General features: G+C 37.0%; 1 non-coding gene and 1 pseudogene across 1 annotated transcript; both read right to left on the reverse strand.

Annotated features, from left to right (window-relative positions):
• Window positions 1–19787, reverse strand: part of LOC130939354 (uncharacterized) — a 99880-nt pseudogene extending 80093 nt beyond the window's left edge.
• LOC130942646 (small nucleolar RNA R71) lies at window positions 6404–6511 on the reverse strand. Its single transcript, XR_009071211.1, has one exon. It is a non-coding gene; the product is annotated as a small nucleolar RNA R71 (small nucleolar RNA).
• Window positions 19788–23023: the final 3236 nt, after the last annotated feature.

Genomic DNA, 23023 nt, shown 5'->3' on the forward strand with positions numbered 1-23023 from the left:
ATATCAATCTTAAAGGCCAGTGTGCCTTTCTTTAATTTAGTCTTCTTCATAAAGTAGATGACTTCTTGAGCAATAATAATGTTGTCAGAGGTTTCACATCCCGAAATAAATCCTCCTTGAAGTAGGCCAACAATCTTCGCAAGATGAGGACGGAACCTATTAACAAGGATTTCGTGATGATCTTGTAAACCACGTTGCAGAAACTAATCGGCCTGAGTTTCAACCTTTAGAATAAGAACCAGTAAAATCTTTGTCATTCTCGGAGCAATTAAGAGCAACACCAGAGAATTCCTGCTTAACCATCTTCCAAATATCAAGACCAATGATCTCTCAATATTTCTTGAAGAAGAAAGCTTGAAACCCATCAAGACCCAAAGATTTAAAAGAATTCATGTGAAAAATAACTGTTCTGATTTCCTCCATAGTAATTAGTGCCATAAGATCATTGCAAGTTTCCTCGTTCAGAGAATAAAGAGGCACATCACCAAGACAACACAAATCAACATCATCAAAACGACAGAATAAGCTTTTGTAGAAAAATTATGCTTTCTGACTCAAAATCTCTGAATCAGTTTTTCACACTCCATCCTTGAGAAAAAGGCCATGAATCTTATTACGTTTCCTTTGCACAAGAGTTTAAACATAAAAAAATCTTGTATTCCTATCCCCGAACCTTACTCACTACTCTCTGGACTTTTGGAACCATATGAGCTCTTCTTGCACTAGAGTATTATTATAATCATCAAGCAACGGTTGCTCTTTCTGACACAAATAAATACTATCCACCACTTCTAAGCGCTCCTGTAAATAATTAATATGATGCTCTAATTCACCTTTGTTAACAAAAATGTTACCAAACACCTTCGAGTTAAACTCTAAGGAATTCTTCTACACTTCCAAAAGCATGCCATGAATCCCTCTATTACCAGACCACCATGACTGATTCACAATATCCTTATACCATGGATGAGTAGCCCAGGCAGCAACAAATCGAAAAGGTCGATTTCTTTTAAGTTGAGGACGACCTTTACAACGCACCAGAATACGGCAATGATTAGACTGACCTATTTAAAATTTCTACATAAGCCTCTGGAAAGATAGATAACCAACCACTATTTATACAGACTCGATCAAGCTTTTTTGCTATATCAATATAATTTTTCACCCATCTGTACCCAAGAAACCGTCTCCCAATAGTCTTCAAATCAAACAAATCACTATCTCCCAAGGAAGTAGCAAATTTGCCTGCTCTTTGATAAGAAAATTGACACCCCTTAGATTCATGAAAAAATATGACTCCATTAAAATCACCAAGAACAATCCAACGTCCTTGAAAAATCAAAGGAGAACCTTTTTATTAAATTGAGGGCTACCATAAATATCGCTACACCTCTAAATCAAATTATCAAATTGAATCTCAACAGTAACACCTTGATCAAAAGCATCAATAATGCACTTACAACAAACACTTTGCATAGAGGATAGAAATCAAATACCTCTTGTAACACCCTACCAAACAGAGTCTTATGCTTAAGTCGTAATTCAGAGATGGCAAGGTATTACGACCTCTAAAATAAAAATTTAGTACGAATAATATTGTGAAAAATGATTATAACTAGGAGCCTTTTTAAGAAAAAGGGGTAAACAAAAATCGTAACTCAAAAAGTGCAACACTCCGATCGATAACGTAGCGAACAAGAATAAACTAATGTGGGATTATATATATACAAAAGAGTGTCAAAAACAAAAATATCAAAACTCAAATCCGGATGCGAAGATGACCGGTCTGAGCATAGCAATATATACACATAATAAAATAAGGAAACCCCAAAGAAACCCAAAGGGACACAAATACAGAAAACCTATTCTCCAAAATCTCCTATAAGAGGAGTCATCACAGTTTGTATTATTCAATGGAGATAAAGGTATCTAATCAAGACATATAGACCAAAACAGAATCCCGAGAACAAAGAATTTTCGCTAATCCAGAAGTCTCCAGCATGCCTCAGCGAGAAATCTTACGTCCTGCATCTGAAAACCACAAAATTTGCATGGGTGAGAACCAGAGGTTCCCAGCATGGTAACAGCTTCTACATATATAATATATAATAATAGAGAAAAGCCGAAGGCAATCCTAGAACTCCCTCCAGATAAAATCAAAGCTCATAAACAAGCTAAACCATAAAGGGCATCTGACTAGAGATTCTTCAGTCTAACTAATACTTCCCTTTTCAATTCCTTCAGACCTCCCAACCACCAGCAGAAGTATAATATAGCACACACAGTTATATTAGACAAGAGATATACAAATAGGAACAAATAAGGCATTTAGACAAATAGCAAGTAATATGCAGTCAAATAGGCAATCTCAATCAATTCACATAGTATGCATATGATGAATGCCTGTCCCTAATGGTTGATGATATCATTTGTCGGTTATAGAGCCAACCCGACAAGTCCTAGTAGCTAACCATTGGACTGTCCCTCTGTTGTGTCTCCCCAACTCGAGTTATATTCAATATAAACTTGATCATAATCATGATCCATATCCATCACCCTCACTGGTGAATATTTATGGGGGTGAGCTCATCCAGGGTTTTCACAGTGCCCGGCCACCCTGACGATTGATGAGCAGATAATTTATACGCTTTTGGCATTGTTTTTAGTATGTTTTAGTTAGTTTTTAGTATATTTTTATTAGTTTTTAGTTAAAATTCACTTTTCTGGACTTTACTATGAGTTTGTGTATTTTTCTGTGATTTCAGGTATTTTCTGGCTGAAATTAAGGGACCTGAGCAAAAATCTGATTCGGAGACTGAAAAGGACTGCAGATGCTGTTGGATTCTGACCTCCCTGCACTTGAAGTGGATTTTCTGGATCTACAGAAGCCCAATTGGCGCGTTCTCAATGGAGTTGGAAAGTAGACATTCTGGGCTTTCCAGCAATGTATAATAGTCCATACTTTGCCCGAGATTTGATGGCCCAAACCGGCGTTCCAAATCAGCTCAAAACTGCCCCGCGTTAAACGCCGGAACTGGCACAAAAATGGGGGTTAAACGCCCAAACTGGCACAAAAGCTGGCGTTTAACTCCAAGAAAAGTCTCTACACATGAAAGCTTCAATGCTCAGCCCAAGCACGCACCAAGTGGGCCCGGAAGTGGATTTTTATGTCATTTACTCATTTCTGTAAACCCTAGGCTACTAGTTCTCTACAAATAGGACCTTTTACTATTGTATTTTCATCTTTTGATCATGTTTTTATGATTGAACCCTCTTTGGGAGGCTGGCCATTCAGCCATGCCTAGACCTTGTTCTTATATATTTTCAACGGTGGAGTTTCTACATACCATAGATTAAGGTGTGGAGCTCTGCTGTACCTCGAGTATTAATGCAATTACTATTGTTCTTCTATTCAATTCAGCTTGTTCTTATTCTAAGATATTCATTCGTACCCAAGAACATGATGAATGTGATGATTATGTGACGCTCATCATCATTCTCACTTATGAACGCGTGCCTGACAACCACTCCCGTTCTACAAGCAAACAAGGCTTGAATGTTTATCTCTTGGATTCCTTAAACCAGAATCTTCGTGGTATAAGCTAGAATTGATGGCAGCATTCAAGAGAATCCGGAAGGTCTAAACCTTGTCTGTGGTATTCTGAGTAGGATTCAATGATTGAATGACTGTGACGAGCTTCAAACTCCTGAAGGCTGGGCGTTAGTGACAGACGCAAAAGAATCAATGGATTCTATTCCAACCTGATTGAGAACCGACAGATGATTAGCCGTGCCATGACAGGGTGCGTTGAATATTTTCACTGAGAGGACGGGACTGTAGCCACTGACAACGGTGATGCTCAACATACAGCTTGCCATGGAAAGGAGTAAGAAAGATTGGATGAAAACAGTAGGAAAGCAGAGAGACGGAAGGGACAAAGCATCTCCATTCGCTTATCTGAAGTTCTCACCAATGAATTACATAAGTATCTCTATCCTTGTTTTATGCTTTATTCATATATCACCCATACCCATTTGAATCTACCTGACTGAGATTTACAAGGTGACCATAGCTTGCTTCATACCAACAATCTCCGTGGGATCGACCCTTACTCGCGTAAGGTTTATTACTTGGATGACCCAGTGCACTTGCTGGTTAGTTGTGCAAAGTTGTGATAAAGATTTGAGATTGCAATTGAGCGTACCATGTTGATGGCGCCATTGATGATCACAATTTCGTGCACCAAGTTTTTGGCGCCATTGCCGGGGAATTAAATGTCCTAACTACGGTTTCGCATTTGTTCCCTGCAATAACAGTGCCAAGTTTTGATCCGGCAACAACACCAAGTTTTTGGCGCCGTTGCCGGGGATTGTTTGAGTTTGGACAACTGACGGTTCATCTTGTTGCTTAGATTAGGTATTTTTCAGAATTCTTAAGAATGAATTCTAGTGTTTCAAGGTGATGTTCTTATCATCACCAAAGCTGATTCATTTTCATCAATTTAGCTCTTGAATGCAATGTCCTGCTGAAGCTTGGCTAGCCATGTCTAATTTCTTTAGACTGAAGCTTTAGACTAACACTGCATGATTCCTGGAATTCTCATTAAGAATTTTGATATCTTTTCTTTTCCACTTAATTTTCGAAAAATCCAAAAAAAATTTACAAAATCATAAAAACCAAAAATATTTTCATGTTTCTTGTTGAGTCTAGAGTCTCATGTTAAGTTTGGTGTCAATTGCATGTTTCTGTTCTTCTTGCATTCATTCATTTGTCTTAAGTGATTTTCAAGTTGTTCTTGATGATTTCCTTGTTCTGATCTTTAAATTCTCTTGACTTGAGTGTTTTGTTGTTTTTCATATGCATTCTCATTTTGTTAGTGTCAATAGTGTACAAACTTCTAAGTTTGGTGTCTAGCATGCATTGTTTATTTGATTTCAGTTGCATTTTGATTATTAAAAATCCAATTTTTTTTTTAAATTGTGTCTTTTCAAGTCAATAATACAGAGAATTGAAGATTCAGAACATACAGCAGAGGAATTATACAGAAAAGGCTGGGCGTTCAAAACGCCCAGTGAGAAAGGAAAACTGGCGTTTAAACACCAGCCAGGGTACCTGGCTGGGCGTTTAACGCCCAAAAAGGTAGTGTTTTGGGCGTTAAACGCCAGAATGTGCACCATTCTGGGCGTTTAACGCCAGGATGGCACAAGAGGGAAGATTTTGTTTTTAATTCAAATTTTTTTCAAGTTTTCAAAATTTTTCAAAATCAAATCTTTTTCAAATCATATCTTTTCAATCATATGTTTTCAAAATCAATTTCTTTCCATTTTCAAAAATACTTGCTATCAATTAATGATTTGATTCAACATTTCAAGTATGTTGCCTTTTCTGTTGAGAAAGGTTTAATGTCTGAATCATATCTTTCCTTGTTAGCCAAGTCATTAATTTTTAAAATCAAATCTTTTTAAATTGTTTTTCAAACCATAACTTTTCAATCATATCTTTTTAATCACATCTTTTTCAAAATAGTTTTCAATCATATCTTTTTGATTTCTAATTTCAAAATCTTTTTCAAAAATCACTTGATTTCTTTTCCACTCATGGTTTTCAAAAATCAATTAGAGTTTTTCAAAATGTTTTTAAAATCTTTTACTTAATTTTCGAAAATTTCTTCCCCTCTTCTCACATCCTTCTATTTATGGACTAACACTCATCCTTAATGCACAATTCGAACTCCATCTTTCTTGATAAGTTCGAATTCTTCTACTTCTTCCTTCTATTTTTCTTTTCCTCTGACACCTCAAGGAATCTCTATACTGTGACATAGAGGATTCCATACTTTCTTGTTCTCTTCTCTTTCATATGAGCAGGAGTAAAGACAAAAGCATTCTTGTTGAGGCTGATCCTGAACCTGAAAGGACCTTGAAGCGAAAGCTAAGAGAAGCTAAGACACAACTCTCTGTAGAGAACCTAACAGAAATCTTCAAAGAAGAAGAACCCATGGCAGCCGAAAACAACAACAATGCCAATAATGCAAGGAAGGTGCTAGGTGACTTTACTGCACCTACTCCCGACTTCTATGGGAGAAGCATCTCTATCCCTGCCATTGGAGCAAACAACTTTGAGCTTAAGCCTCAATTAGTTTCTCTAATGCAACAGAATTGCAAGTTCCATGGACTTCCATTGGAAGATCCTCATCAGTTTTTAGCTGAATTCCTGCAAATCTGTGACACTGTCAAGACCAATGGGGTTGACCCTGAAGTCTATAGACTTATGCTATTCCCTTTTGCTGTAAGAGACAAAGCTAGGATATGGTTGGATTCACAACCTAAAGAAAGCCTGAACTCTTGGGAAAAGTTAGTCAATGCCTTCTTGGCAAAGTTCTTTCCACCTCAAAAATTGAGTAAGCTTAGAGTGGAAGTCCAAACCTTCAGACAGAAGGAAGGTGAATCCCTCTATGAAGCTTGGGAAAGATACAAACAATTGATCAGAAAGTGTCCTGCTGACATGCTTTCTAAATGGAGCATCATAAGTATCTTCTATGATGGTCTGTCTGAACTGTCCAAGATGTCTTTGGATAGCTCTGCTGGAGGATCTCTTCATCTGAAGAAGACGCCTACAGAAGCTCAAGAACTAATTGAAATGGTTGCAAATAACCAATTCATGTACACTTCTGAAAAGAATCCTGTGAACAATGGGACAAATCAGAAGAAAGGAGTTCTTGAGATTGATACTCTGAATGCCATATTGGCTCAGAACAAAATATTGACTCAGCAAGTCAATTTGATTTCTCAAAGTCTGTCTGGAATGCAAGCTGCACCAGGCAGTACTAAGGACGCTTCATCTGAAGAAGAAGCTTATGATCCTAAGAACCCTTCAATGGAAGAAGTGAATTACATGGGAGAACCCTATGGAAACACCTATAATTCTTCATGGAGAAATCATCCAAATCTCTCATGGAAGGATCAACAGAGACCTCAACAAAGTTTCAACAACAATAATGGTGGAAGAAACAGGTTTAGCAATGGCAAGCCTTTTCCATCATCTTCTCAGCAACAGACAGAGAATTCTAAGCAGAGCCACTTTGACTTAGCAACCATGGTCTCTGATCTAATCAAAACCACTCAAAGTTTTATGACTGAAACAAGGTCCTCCATTAGGAACTTGGAGGCACAAGTGGGTCAGCTGAGCAAGAAAATTACTGAACTCCCTCCTAGTACTCTTCCAAGCAATACAGAAGAGAATCCAAAAGGAGAATGCAAGGCCATTAACATGACCTACATGGCCGAACTTGGAAAGGAGGAAGAGGCAGTGAACGCCACTGAGGAAGACCTCAATGGACGTCCACTAGCCTCCAATGAGTTCCCTAATGAGGAACCATGGGAATCTGAGGCTCACACTGAGACCATAGAGATTCCATTGGATTTACTTCTGCCATTCATGAGCTCTGATGAGTATTCTTCCTCTGAAGAGGATGAGTATGTCATTGAAGAGCAAGTTGCTAAATACCTTAGAGCAATCATGAAGCTAAATGACAAGTTATTTGGTAATGAGACTTGGGAGGATGAACCCCCTTTGCTCACCAAAGAACTGGATGACTTGTCTAGGCAGAGATTACCTCAAAAGAGACAGGATCCTGGAAAGTTTTCAATACCTTGTACCATAGGCACCATGACCTTTAAGAAGGCTCTGTGTGACCTAGGGTCAAGTGTAAACCTCATGCCTCTCTCTGTAATGGAGAAGCTAGGGATCTTTGAGGTGCAAGCTGCAAGAATCTCACTAGAGATGGCAGACAATTCAAGAAAACAAGCTTATGGACTTGTAGAGGATGTTCTGGTAAAGATTGAAGACCGGTACATCCCTGCTGATTTTATAGTCCTAGAGACTGGGAAGTGCATGGATGAATCCATCATCCTTGGCAGACCCTTCTTAGCCACAGCAAAGGCTGTGATTGATGTGGACAGAGGAGAATTAATCATTCAAGTGAATGAAGAATCCTTTGTGTTTAAGGCTCAAGGATATCCCTCTGTCACCATGGAGAGAAAGCATGAAGAGCTTCTCTCAAAACAGAGTCAAACAGAGCCCCCACAATCAAACTCTAAGTTTGGTGTTGGGAGGTTCCAACATTGCTCTGAGTATCTATGAGGCTCCATGAGAGTCCACTGTCAAGCTACTGACATTAAAGAAGCGCTTGTTGGGAGGCAACCCAATGTTATATTTAATCTATTTTCCTTTGTTATTTTATGTTTTCTGTAGGTTGATGATCATGAGAAGTCACAAAATCAATTGAAAAAGCAAAAACAGAATGAAAAATAGAAACCCTGGAGGAAGACCTTGCTGGTATTTAAACGCCAGTAAGGGCAGCAAATGGGCGTTTAACGCCCAGTCTGGCACCATTCTGGGCGTTTAACGCCAGAAAGGGGCACCAGACTGGCGTTAAATGCCAGGAAAGGGCAAGAAGTTGGTGTTAAACGCCAGAAATGGGCACCAGCCCGGCGTTTAACGCCAGAATTGGCATAGAGAGCATTTTTGCTCGCCACTTGGTGCAGGGATGAATTTTTCTTGACACCTCAGGATCTGTGGACCCCACAGGATCCCCACCAACCCCACCACCATCTCTCTTCTTCTTCACCTATTCACCAATAACCTCAACACCTCTTCCCCAAAAACCCTTCACCTATCAAATCCCATCTTTCTCTTCACCACTCACATCCATCCTTCATAAAATCCCACCTACCTCACCATTCAAATTCAAACCACTTTCCCTCCCATAGCCGAACCCTACCCCTCTCTCCACCCCTATATAAACCCATCTTCACTCCTTCATTTTTACACAACATAAACACTACTTCTCCCCCTTTGGCCGAACCATAAAGCCATCTCCATCTCCTCTATTTCTTCTTCTTCTACTCTCTTCTTTCTTCTTTTGCTTGAGGACGAGCAAACCTTTTAAGTTTGGTGTAGTAAAAGCATTGCTTTTTGTTTTTCCATAACCATTTATGGCATCCAAAGCCGGAGAAACCTCTAGAAAGAGGAAAGGGAAGGCAAAAGCTTTCACCTCTGAGTCATGGGAGATGGAGAGATTCATCTCAAGGGTGCATCAAGACCACTTCTATGAAGTTGTGGCCATGAAGAAGGTGATCCCTGAGGTCCCTTTCAAACTCAAAAAGGGTGAATATCCGGAGATTCGACATGAGATCCGAATAAGAGGTTGTGAATGGGAAGTTCTTACCAACCCTATTCAACAAGTCGAAATCTTAATGGTTCAAGAGTTCTATGCCAATGCATGGATCACCAAGAACCATGATCAAAGTGTGAACCCAAACCCAAAGAATTGGCTTACAATGGTTCGGGGGAAATACTTAGATTTTAGTCCGGAAAATGTAAGGTTGGCATTCAACTTGCCCATGATGCAAGGAGATGAACACCCTTACACTAGAAGGGTCAACTTTGATCAAAGGTTGGACCAAGTCCTCATAGACATCTGTGAAGAGGGCGCCCAATGGAAGAGAGATTCAAGAGGAAAGCCGGTTCAACTGAGAAGGCATGACCTCAAGCCCGTGGCTAGGGGATGGTTGGAGTTTATCCAACGCTCAATCATTCCCACTAGCAACCGGTCCGAAGTTACTATAGACCGGGCCATCATGATTCATAGCATCATGATTGGAGAAGAAGTAGAAGTTCATGAGGTTATAGCCCAAGAACTTTATAAGGTGGTGGACAAGTCCTCTACCTTGGCAAGGTTAGCCTTTTCTCATCTCATTTGTCACCTCTGTTATTCAGTTGGAGTTGACATAGAGGGAGACATCTCCATTGATGAGGACAAGCCCATCACTAAGAAAAGGATGGAGCAAACAAGAGATCCCACTCATCATGAAATCCCTGAGATGCCTCAAGGGATGCACTTTCCTCCACAAAACTATTGGGAGCAAATAAACACCTCCCTAGGAGAATTGAGTTCCAACATGGGACAACTAAGGGTGGAGCACCAAGAACATTCCATCATCCTCCATGAAATTAGAGAAGATCAAAGAATCATGAGAGAGGAGCAACAAAGGCAAGGAAGAGACATTGAGGAGCTCAAGCACTCCACAAGATCTTCAAGAGGAAGAACAAGCCACCATCACTAAGGTGGACCCGTTCTTTAATTTCCTTGTTCTTTATTTTCTTGTTTTTCGAATTTTATGCATATGTTTATCCATGTTTGTGTCTTGTGATCATTAGTGTCTTAGTGTCTATGCCTGAAAGTTATGAATGTCCTATGAATCCATCACCTTTCTTAAATAAAAAATGTTCTTAATTGAAAAAGAGAAGAATTGTATGAATTTTGAATTTTATAACAGATTAATTATTTTGATGTGGTGGCAATACTTTTGTTTTCTGAATATATGCTTAAACAGTGCATATGTCTTTTGAATTTGTTGTTTATGAATGTTGGCTCTTGAAAGAATGATGAAAAAGGAGACATGTTACTGAGGATCTGAAAAATCATAAAAATGATTCTTGAAGCAAGAAAAATCAGTGAATACAAAATAAAACAAAAAAAAAGAAAGAAAAAGAAATAAATAAAGTTGTGATCCAAGGCAAAAAGAGTGTGCTTAAGAACCCTGGACACCTCTAATTAGGGACTCTAGCAAAGCTGAGACACAATCTGAAAAGGTTCACCCAATTATGTGTCTGTGGCATGCATGTATCCACTATCCAGTGGTAATACTGGAAGACAAAGTGCTTTGGGCCACGGGCAAGACTCATAAAGTAGCTGTGTTCAAGAATCATCATACTTAACTAGGAGAATCAATAACATTATCTGGATTCTGAGTTCCTATAGAAGCCAATCATTCTGAATTTCAAAGGATAGAGTGAGATGCCAAAACTGTTCAGAGGCAAAAAGCTAAAAGCCCCGCTCATCTAATTAATACTGATCTTCATAGATGTTTTTGGAATTTATTGCATATTCTCTTCTCTTTATCTTATTTGATTTTCAGTTGCTTGGGGACAAGCAACAATTTAAGTTTGGTGTTGTGATGAGCGGATAATTTATACGCTTTTTGGCATTGTTTTTAGTATGTTTTTAGTATGTTTTAGTTAGTTTTTAGTATATTTTTATTAATTTTTAGTTAAAATTTACTTTTCTAGACTTTACTATGAGTTTGTGTGTTTTTCTGTGATTTCAGGTATTTTCTGGCTGAAATTGAGGGACCTGAGCAAAAATCTGATTCGGAGACTGAAACGGACTGCAGATGCTGTTGGATTCTGACCTCCCTGCACTCGAAATGGATTTTCTGGAGCTACAGAAGTCCAATTGGCACGCTCTCAATGGCGTTGGAAAGTAGACATCCTGGGCTTTCCAGTAATGTATAATAGTCTATACTTTTCCCGAGATTTGATGGCCCAAACCGGCGCTCCAAATCAGCTCAAAATTGCCCGGCGTTAAACGCCGGAACTGGCACAAAAATAGGAGTTAAACGCCCAAACTGGCACAAAAGCTCGCGTTTAACTCCAAGAAAAGTTTCTACACATGAAAGCTTCAATGCCCAGCCCAAGCACGCACCAAGTGGGCCCGGAAGTGGATTTTTATGTCATTTACTCATTTATGTAAACCCTAGGCTACTAGTTCTCTACAAATAGGACCTTTTACTATTGTATTTTCATCTTTTGATCATGTTTTTATGATTGAACCCTCTTTGGGAGGCTGGCCATTCAGCCATGCCTAGACCTTGTTCTTATGTATTTTCAACGGTGGAGTTTCTACACACCATAGATTAAGGTGTGGAGCTCTGCTGTACCTCGAGTATTAATGCAATTACTATTGTTCTTCTATTCAATTCAGCTTGTTCTTATTCTAAGGTATTCATTCGTACCCAAGAACATGATGAATGTGATGATTATGTGACGCTCATCATCATTCTCACTTATGAACGCGTGCCTGACAACCACTCCCGTTCTACAAGCAAACGAGGCTTGAATGTTTATCTCTTGGATTCCTTAAACCAGAATCTTCCTAGTATAAGCTAGAATTGATGGTGGCATTCAAGAGAATCCGGAAGGTCTAAACCTTGTCTGTGGTATTCTGAGTAGGATTCAATGATTGAATGACTGTGACGAGCTTCAAACTCCTGAAGGCTGGGCGTTAGTGACAGACGCAAAAGAATCAATGGATTCTATTCCAACCTGATTGAGAACCGACAGATGATTAGCCGTGCCATGACAGGGTGCGTTGAACATTTTCACTGAGAAGACGGGACTGTAGCCACTAACAATGGTGATGCCCAACATACAGCTTGCCATGGAAAGGAGTAAGAAGTATTGGATGAAAACAGTAGGAAAGCAGAGAGACGGAAGGGACAAAGCATCTACATTCGCTTATCTGAAGTTCTCACCAATGAATTACATAAGTATCTCTATCCTTGTTTTATGCTTTATTCATATATCACCCATACCCATTTGAATCTGCCTGACTAAGATTTACAAGGTGACCATAGCTTGCTTCATACCAACAATCTCCGTGGGATCGACCCTTACTCACGTAAAGTTTATTACTTGGACGACCTAGTGCACTTGCTGGTTAGTTGTGCGAAGTTGTGATAAAGAGTTGAGATTGCAATTGAGTGTACCATGTTGATGGCACCATTGATGATCACAATTTCGTGCACCAACGACATAGGGTCAAAAGAGCTTCGAGTCTCAACCTGGAGCACGTGGTGGCTAGCCACTACTTTCTCCCAGGGAAACTCTCATCTATCCGATAGTGGAAGTGCAACATTCACAATTCATTCAACAGCATATATGCATTTATTCTTAGCCATAATCATGTCTCCGCCGTAACACGGCAATAATCCAGCCATCCGGCTCACGGTTAAATCCATAACCAGCCAATTCATTAACAATTACGGCCCTTTGGCCCATGGCATAACAAGCACTTCCACCGCTATCCTCCGCATCTCACATAATCATCTTTGATCCTCATTGATCATTCGTTTTTCCCTTGCTTCACTCACAATTTACCAGATTCGCTAGTTCCTTTCCTCATTGCTAGGCATATCATAATGATTTAAGACACAAGTGGTGAGATCGGAGGCTTAGAAGTATGAAATTTGGCTTTTAAAACTCAAAAATCAACTTTGGGATGAAAACAGGGCCACGCGTACGTGCACTCCACGCGCACGCGTGGATGGCCGCAAAACTCATTGACGCGCAAGCATCATACACGCGGACACGCAGATTGAAAAACAGCCAAACGACGCGTACGCGTCAGCCATGCGTACGCGCGGGTGCATTTGTGCCCCAGGCACAAAACTGGCACAACTCTGGCATAACTCTCGGGAAAAAGGCTGGGCATTTGGTGCAGCGCATTGACGCGCCCGCGCACACCGCGCGCACGCGTGGATGGTGCCTTCTTGAAGAACGATGCGCACGCGCCAAGTGCGCCTACGCGTGGGGGGTCATTTTGCTAAAAATTTTCTAAGTTAAAAGCTGCAGAATTCACAGATTTAACCCCCAATCTTCCGACGGACATAACTTTCTCGTTTCAAAACATTTTTGCCCGTTCTTTGAACGGCATGAATATCCCGAATCCAATTTTATTTCTAAATACCAAACGGGGATCCATAGTCTAAGTTATGTCCCATCAAAATATGCCCAAAAACCATGTTTTCATACAAAACCACAAAGTGCCATTTTCAAAACAAGCCATTTTTAACTCTTTTCAAAATCAACCAAAACATGCCAATTTCATCCCTTTTTGAAATCAATCAAAATATACCAAAATCAACATCAAGCCTCCTCAACTCACACATCAACACTTCACCACACTCCACAAAACATCATCCCACCATTTTAACACTTCTCAATTAAATGGCTAATAGACAAACACATAAACATGTCATACATATTTTCTCATCCCAATTTCTAATAATACCATTTCCAATTAACCATTATTACACATACTCAATATCATACTCACCATCAATATGGTGTCACCCATAATTCAACCTTAATCAATTATCAAGCATATATCACAACATGCATACTTCTCATACATCATACCATCAAGGCATCAATAATCATCATCACATATATGACCACATCATATATCTCAACCATTCAATAATATCAACAATTCAATGCCTATCTTAGGGCCTCTAGCCTAAGTATTTTCTACCACATTACATATTAGATACGAGAAATCGAGACCATATCTTAGCCGATTTCCCAAGCTCAACCGGAGCACTTCCAAACCACTTGTCCACAAGCCCTCTAGGTCTCAACACCTCCAAGAACAGATTTTTACCACTAAAAATCTCTTTTTAAACTTTCCAAGGTCTCAATCAAGCCCCAATATTCATATATACACAACCTAAGCCACAACCATCATACCCATACACAACATCTCAATACCCAAACATCATAGAACAAGAAATATTACTAGGGTTGAGAATCTTACCACACTCAAGGTCCAAGGAGACAAGATTAATCTTCTCCTTCAAGAGAGTTGGGTCCTATAACATCAAAGAAGCCAAAATCTCAATATTTTTGCTCATGAAACTCGAAATCAAAGCTGAAAATTCGAAGAACATAACATGGCTTACCTCAAGATTGATTGTATGGGTTTTGTAGAGCTCTCCGCGGTGAACACGTGGCCGCAAACGGTGTGACAATCGGAGCTCTAGATCAAAAGTTTTGGTGGTTTGAAGATCAAATGAGATAAAGAACTTGAGAGAGTGTTCTTCCCTCGATGGCCTCCATTTCAGCGTGAAAGAGAGTGCTGTGAGGAGAGAGAGGCTGAAAACTAGGGTTTTAGTTTAGTTATGTTGGGCCAAAGGCCCACTTTGGGTCCGATTGGCCCGGTTTGGCCCGTTCGGTCTAATTTTGGTCCGAATTCCACAAAATTGGTACTGAAATTCTCGTCTTGATCTCCTCTATCATATTAAGCCATAAAAATCACATTTTTTACTTTCTAGAATAAATTCTTATTTATGAGTTAATTAGCCGTTAATTAACCGGGTCTTACACCTCCCTTATGCCTTTCTGCTTCCACTATCCCAACAGAGTAATACCCTAACCTTTCCCAAAACAATTTTAAATGCTGAAAAGGGGAGTGAGTTTCAACCACAATAAAAAAATAGGTCTAGATTTTCTAACAAGTTCCGTACAATGCACCCAGGTTAATTTACTAGAAGCACCCCCTAATGTTCCAAACAATCATATTTAAACTATCCATAAATAATAGGGACAGAATAAATAAGAAAATAATACTCTAAATAGAATCACCACCCTGAATAGGTGGTTTGTCTGACGGTACTGGCGCACTTTGATCCTCAATAATTGTCTCCCTCAGACCCCTTAAAGCTGCACTCGCCATACATCCATCTACTAAAGTTCCCTTCGTTGCGCCACCATTTTTACCAATCGGCAAGTTCTGCAGGGAGGAAGGTCGAGGAAGTTTCCAGAGAGAAATTCCACAACGTGCAAGAGTTCTGTGCGATGGAGATGGCACTATTTCATATTTTTCTCACTGTTCTATTCTAATACCAATTGATTTGCCTTTATCACCATGCAAATTGGACCTTATGACCTTTCTCGAACCATATTTGTGCTGCTTTCCATCTTGGTCCTTCAAACCTGATGGATGGCCCATTGTGAATTTTTTCTTACGCAGCACTTCTTGCTAGCCCTCTCCATCATCCATGCATGCCTCATTAACATGATCATCAGGCACGTGAAGAGCCAATGATTCTGTAACTGCATCTTTCTTTTTAATAACTCCTAATTTCTCGCCCAAATAATGAGAATCTCCATCCAAATCACGAACTTCCAATTCAACTTCTTTTTAAATTTTATGATTGTTGTATGGCACTTGTCTTATCCTATTTTCATAACTAAATACAACCTAAATGAATAATGGATAGAATTGAAAAATAATGTATTATCAGTACATCAAAATTAAATTTTTATAAAAATATGAGTTAATACGTATTAATATACGAAATTGGATCTTTTTAATTTTTTTTCACTTGAAAATATAAAATTTATTTTTTTATTGTATATTTGACAAGTAGAATAAAAAAATATTAAAAAATATTAAAAATAAAAAATAAAAATAGTTATTTAAATCACTAATATTTTAAAATCCTTTATGTAGTTAAAAGGATTTTATTTCAACATCAACCTTTTAGTAAAGAGAAAAAGGAAGGAACTGGTTTTTTTTATTTAATTTAATTTTCCATTAAAAAAAAAAGACATACACACGTATGTATGCAAAAACTACAAAAATGAGTTTAAGAATAATCTTATTTTTATTGTTAATTATTAAATAAATTTAATGGTTAAAATATTTATGCATTGTTACATAAAAATAAAAAAAATTGATGAAACAAATAAAGAACTAGAAAAAAAAGGGGTGTGCATTCTCCACATAGTAATAAGAATTAAGTTATAAAGTGGTCTTTTAAATTAACATAGTGCATTAAAATTATTTTTGAAATTTTAATTGCACTAATTATATTTTTAAGATTGATAAAAATACATTATATTAATCATTCTTGACTTATTTTTCATTAACAGCATATTGATGTGATTTAATAACGTGGATCATTAATTACTGATATGATAACGAATCGATTAGTGATACGTGACATATTTATGTGAATAAATGTGCCATGTATCACAATATTATTTAGTTATGTGTGAACTTATACAACGTGTCACAATATTATTCGTTTACACGTCATTTACTATGTTATCATTGTAGATGTACTAAATTGATTCTGACTTTAATAAATTAATGTATTCATCAAATACATAAAAAAAATAAATTTTATATTTAATTGGTAATTCTACCATTTTTCTAATGATAGATTTTTAAATAAAATTTAAATTCACAATAAATTAATTTACTTATCAAATACGTAAACAATTAAATTTTATATTTATTTATAAAAATTTATTTAATTGATAATTTTACCAGTTTCCTAACTAAACCCATTTCTTAAAATTAAAATGCAAGTTAACTTGAAGGTAACATGAAAGTGAAGAGCCATGCATGCAGCTTCTTTTTGCCCCTATCTTCTTTGTCCTTTACTTCTTTAAGAAAAGTACATTAATTGCACCGATTACACTCATGAAGACGTGCCTTTGGTTCACGAATCGTTCTTTCTATCATGAACACCTGTACTCTAGGTGGCACAGAAACAGGAATTCCAGGATTTCAAAGTTTCTCTCGATATGCAACATTTTATGTTACGTATCTTTTATAGTAAATAACAAGAAACGCCTTCATCAGATTTCGTATGGATAGCCGATAACATGGAACGAACTAATTGAAATAAATAGCATACATTTTATTTTAAACAAATATAGTCGAGGTGCACATTTCAAGTAATTTAATTTGAGCTTTCACCCCGATCAAAATCTTCAGCATATCTCCGTGTCAGTCAAAATTGAACATGGTATGCAGAGACGTAGACTGGGAAAAAAGTAATTAGAAAACATCTTTTGGTAACTAAATTTTTAAAGGACCAAGTTAAAATACTGAAGTAGGAATTGAAGATATGTCACATAATTAGTAACTTGTTACATCATCGTTTAAGAATACGTGATGTCGTTATCTGTAAAGAATAAAATATTTTAAATTTTATTATATGAAATAAACTAGAAAAAGTTATAGAAACTATAAATAAAAAAAGAATTATTTTAAATAATAAAAAATGTAAATCCTACATTAAAATATTATTTAATTTTTATTAATTTCAAATTTTTTATAATTAGCCGTTTAGTCTAATAAATCATAAATAAAAATATCTAATTAAATGTTTTAAAAATATGCTAAAAATATAATAAATAAAAATATTTAAATGTTTATGTATTCAATAAAATATAAAAATTTATCTTACTGAAAAATTATCATTAAATATTTGTTAATACTTTTAAAATTATCATTTTTGAATAGATATTGATAAGAAATAAATAAATAAATAAAATGAGCATCGAATTCACTGATAATAAGCCAAAAAATATTTATTTATGCGGTTGAGTGGGTTCCACTCTTTCCCCCTCCCTCCATGAATTTACCAGTGCTCTTAGCTTGCGGCACCATCTATATATATGGGAAGTATTGAGGACACTATGCATTCATCGTTTTTCTCAAGTAGTGTCACAAAACAAAAATGAGGCTTAAACCTATTCTTCTGTGTTTCCTTTTAGGGGTGGTTCTCATCTCTTCTGCGGTGGCTCATGAGCCATCCAAAGAGGATGAGTTACAAGGTATCAATTGTTTCCTCTCCCAAAGAAAAGCTTCCTATAAATGGCATGCATGATTGCGTTTTTTATATATAGAATACGTTATATACATGCAATGTAAAGAATTCTTTCTAATTTAGTACAAAAATTAAACCAAATTTTATTTAACGCATGTCATTGAAATTATGTTGAAGTTGCATGGCTCATGTATGTTAATGTTGTTTTTATGTGATACAGTAGAAGAAAATGGAGTTCAAAAAAGAAGCGTTGGGGATAATGGTAAGCGAAAAAACTGTTATTGATCTTCTAGCTAAGCAACTGTTCTAGTTTCAAGTGGACTCCATGAAATGCAAATATATAAAGTATCATTTAATTTAATTATTTGATTCATTTATTGTGCAGCCTTGATGCATGAAGAACATTATGGAGGAGGTGACAGTGGTGGAGGAGATGGTTATGGAGGAGGAGGTGGTCATGGAGGAGGAGGTGGTCATGGAGGTGGAGGTGGTGGGCATGGAGGTGGCGGCGGCCATGGAGGCGGAGGTGGTGGCTACGGAGGTGGGGGAGGGAAAGGTGGCGGCGGGGGCGGTGGTAAAGGTGGCGGAGGCGGAGGCGGAGAAAGCAGCGGTGGCGGCGACGGGGGAGGAAGCAGTGGCGGTGGTGGTTACGGAGGGGGAGGTGGGAAGGGGGGTGGCGGCGGAGGCGGTAAAGGCGGCGGAGGAGGTAAAGGCGGCGGAGGCGGAGGAAGCGGTGGTGGTGGTTACGGAGGTGGAGGTGGGAAGGGTGGCGGCGGCGGCGGTAAAGGCGGCGGCGGTGGAGGAAGCAGCGGTGGAGGCGGTGGATATGGTGGTGGAGGAAGTGGCGGGAAAGGTGGCGGCGGCGGTAAAGGCGGCGGAGGCGGAGGAAGCGGTGGTGGTGGTTACGGAGGTGGAGGTGGGAAGGGTGGCGGCGGGGGCGGGAAAGGAGGTGGCGGTGGAGGAAGCAGCGGTGGAGGCGGTGGATATGGTGGGGGAGGAAGTGGCGGGAAAGGCGGCGGCGGCGGTAAAGGCGGCGGTGGTGGAGGAAGCAGCGGGGGAGGCGGTGGATATGGGGGTGGAGGAAGTGGCGGAAAAGGAGGTGGTGGTGGCGGCGGTGGCGGAAGTAGCGGCGGTGGTGGCAAAGGAGGAGGAGGAAGCAGCGGAGGCGGTAAAGGCGGCGGCGGCGGCGGAAGCAGCGGTGGTGGCGGCGGATATGGAGGTGGTGGCGGTGGACATGGAGGTGGTGGTGGAGGAAGCAGCGGTGGAGGTGGTGGACACGGTGGTGGCGGAAGTAGCGGCGGGGGCGGCAAAGGAGGCGGAGGAGGTTATGGTGGTGGTGGTGGCAAAGGAGGTGGTGGTGGGGGCGGCCATGGAGGTGGTGGAGGTGGCGGACATGGAGGCGGAGGAGGATACGGTGGTGGTGGAGGAAATAGCATCGGCCGCAAAGAAGGTTTTGGAATTTGGAACGAAGGAAACTGAGATGAAGCACGATATTGCGCTAAAATCGAGGCTACAAATAATAAGTTCTTTGTCATACTTTTAATATGTAACTTACAATAAAGTAATGTTATTAAACAAATGTGCTCGAGTTCATTGTCCTAATGTTATCTATGTTTATGGTAATCATCAAGTGAAAAGTCGATCCAAATTCCGGAGCAACATCATAATCTTGTATGTTTTTCATTATGATTGTAGTTTTTATTTTTTAATGATAGCTAAAGTTTTTAATTTAACTTAATTCTATTGTTTTGCTTGTGGTGTTATATTGTATTGTTGGCTGAATAATGAATGTTATTATTTTCCTTGAAACATGTAATTGCGTTGTTTTTTCACTACTATTTGCCATTAAGGATGAATGGATGATTTATAATAGGACTAGTCTAATTTAAAAAATTATTATTTAGTTGCTAATAATCAGTCAAATTTTTTTCCTTCTATATTTCCTTTTTCATCCATCCCTTTTTCCTTTTTCTTTTCTTATTTTTAGTAGTAGCTGCACTATTCTTCTCTACTAAATTCTCAATTTTGTAACTTTCTCGGATATATAGGTTCGCGCTCTCAAATAGATGCAAATGAGAAGAATAAGAAGATGAAAAAATCGAAGAACATATTCAATGAAAACAAAATACAGTTGAAAGCACCAAAACTAAAGAAAATATTCAAAATAATAAGTCATTATTCAGATATTAGTCATCACTATGTCTATGTGCATCATATTCATTTGAGAAGGTATTTTGGATTTTTGGATGTTCTAAATAACAAAGTTTGAATGTGTCAAATAGAAGATTTTGAATGTTGCTTTTGTTGTTCTATTTAGAAATTAGAACGTCCAAAGTTTCATATTTTTTCTAACAAATTAGAAAGTCTGACTAATTTATTTTTCAGTTAATTTAACCAACTTCATCACAAAAAATTATCTGAAACTAAAATAAAAATTAAAATTATTGAAAAACAATATTTAAAATATAATAAAAACAAATATTTAAAATAAAAAACGAAATAAGAAACTGGATTTCAGAAGACGACGATTTCACAGTGTAATGTGACAAGCCATAAAAAATTAATTAAAATTTACAAAGTTAAATAAAAAGAGATATATGTAATGGTGTAAGATGATATTTAACGGTGTAAAATTATTTATTTTTATTTTGATAATTAAGTGTTGGCCAAATTTTAATAAAAGTGTTTGTTCTTAAATTTTTTTCTAATTCATATATATGCCCATATATTTAAATCAATTAAATTACTGTAATTTATATTTTTAAATGTATATAAAAAATGAACTATTTGATCAAATTTTTAATACTCGTTTTTTATTAGTTTTTGCACAAATAATTTATATGATTCTATACAAAATTATTGATGATGCAAATTTGTCAATTTTTATATTGATTTATGACTTTTATGTTCTTCTCACCTTTTGTTTTCTTTGTTTATAACACACGTATAAATATGATAATGAATATACAAATACAATTGAATTTGGTTCAATTAATAGAAATAGAGGATAATGAATACAGGAGTATAATTGTATTTGGACTAATTAATAAAAATAGGCTTAAATATAGGTTAAGTATTATAAATAGAAATAAAAAATAATAGTTGTAAGGACATTTTTTTAAATAATACTCTGCTATTATTTTTTTATCATTATTTATAAATTTTAAGTTTATTTAGGTTTATTTTTATTAATGGACACAAATCCATTTGTACTCTTATACTCATCTAGCTTCAATTCATAATTTTTTTTATTAATTTCAACTGAGTTGACCAAATTAATATACAACTTTTAAATAATAACACAATGAAAGAATAGTTGGTCATCTAAAAAGTTACATTGGAGTTTGAATCCGGATAAAATTTAAAAAAAAATAGTGTATATGAATAAATGTGTTGTATCAACCAAAAATAAAAAAATACCGTCAATTTAGTTTTTTTTTTTATCTTACATTATGTTATGATATGATACATGATACAACCATTTTACATATTTTTAATGTTGACATTTTATTACATTAATACCTTAATTGATATTAATAAGATTGACCGATTAAAAAAAAATTATTACATAAATACTATATCTATTACCAACTTAATTCTCATAAATAGTTTGGTTAATTTGCATACATTTCTACATTTTACTACATCTTCTATAATCTTATTAAGGGAGAAAATAAATAGGTAGGATAAAAAAAAATTTTCTTGTATTTAATTTGTTATCTTACTGATCTAGAGAATCAGTTAAAATATTGGTGAGTTTCACTTATTTTGTATCAGGGAGTGGATAATGTGTGTGAGGGAATGTATTTTGTAGACAAAAAAATATCCCATAATTCAGCAATTGTAAACTTTAATTTTTTCTTTACTTACATCATGTTATGATATAATATATCATGCAATTAGTTGACATGTTCTTAAACGTTCATTTACTAGTTATTATTTCGTAAACTCACTTACCTAATTGTTTGACAGGCGTGTTAGTTTATCATTCTAATACCGATAGCATATATGATGCAACTAGTTTGCATGTTTTGAAGGTTGGCGTGATCTCAAAATTCACCTACAAGTTGTCATTGTTTCTTAAATTTGTTTATTTAAGTATTTCACATGTGTCTTAATTTATCACTTCAATGGCTTAATCGATATTGATAAGGTTGATCGATTGAAAAAAATCTTCATATGAATACTATATCTATCACCAACTTGATTCCTATAAATAGTTGTAGTTACTCTGCATACATTTCAAAAAAACTTTACCACATCCCTTGTAATATCATTAATGGCGAAGATGGGTAGGATGAAGTCCTTTTTCTTTTTTTTGCTTAATCTCTACTGTAGCAATTGATCAGCCATCCAATAATGATATCAAAAAATAAAGTATACATATAAAGTTACTAATAAAGATATTAGTACATTAAGTATAGATAATAAAAAACAGTTAAAGATGGATGAGTTTCACTTGTTTGGTTGGTATCAGAGTGTGTGAATGTATATGTTTGTAGATAAATATCTTTCTCTTATATAATATATAATGCATTCAGTTCGCATGTTCTCAAGATTCACTTGACATTATTTCTTAATTTTTTATCTAAGTGTTTCACATTCATGTGTCTTAGTTTATCATTCTAATACCCATAGAATATATATATGATGCAATTAATTTGCATATTTTTAAGGTTGGCATGTTCTCAAGGTTCACTTGCCAGTTGCCATTGTTTCGTAAGTTTGTTTACTTCAGTATTTCACACGCGTCTTAATTTATCACTTCAAT

This window comes from Arachis stenosperma, chromosome 7, assembly GCF_014773155.1.
Source record: "Arachis stenosperma cultivar V10309 chromosome 7, arast.V10309.gnm1.PFL2, whole genome shotgun sequence".
Lineage (NCBI taxonomy): Eukaryota > Viridiplantae > Streptophyta > Magnoliopsida > Fabales > Fabaceae > Arachis > Arachis stenosperma.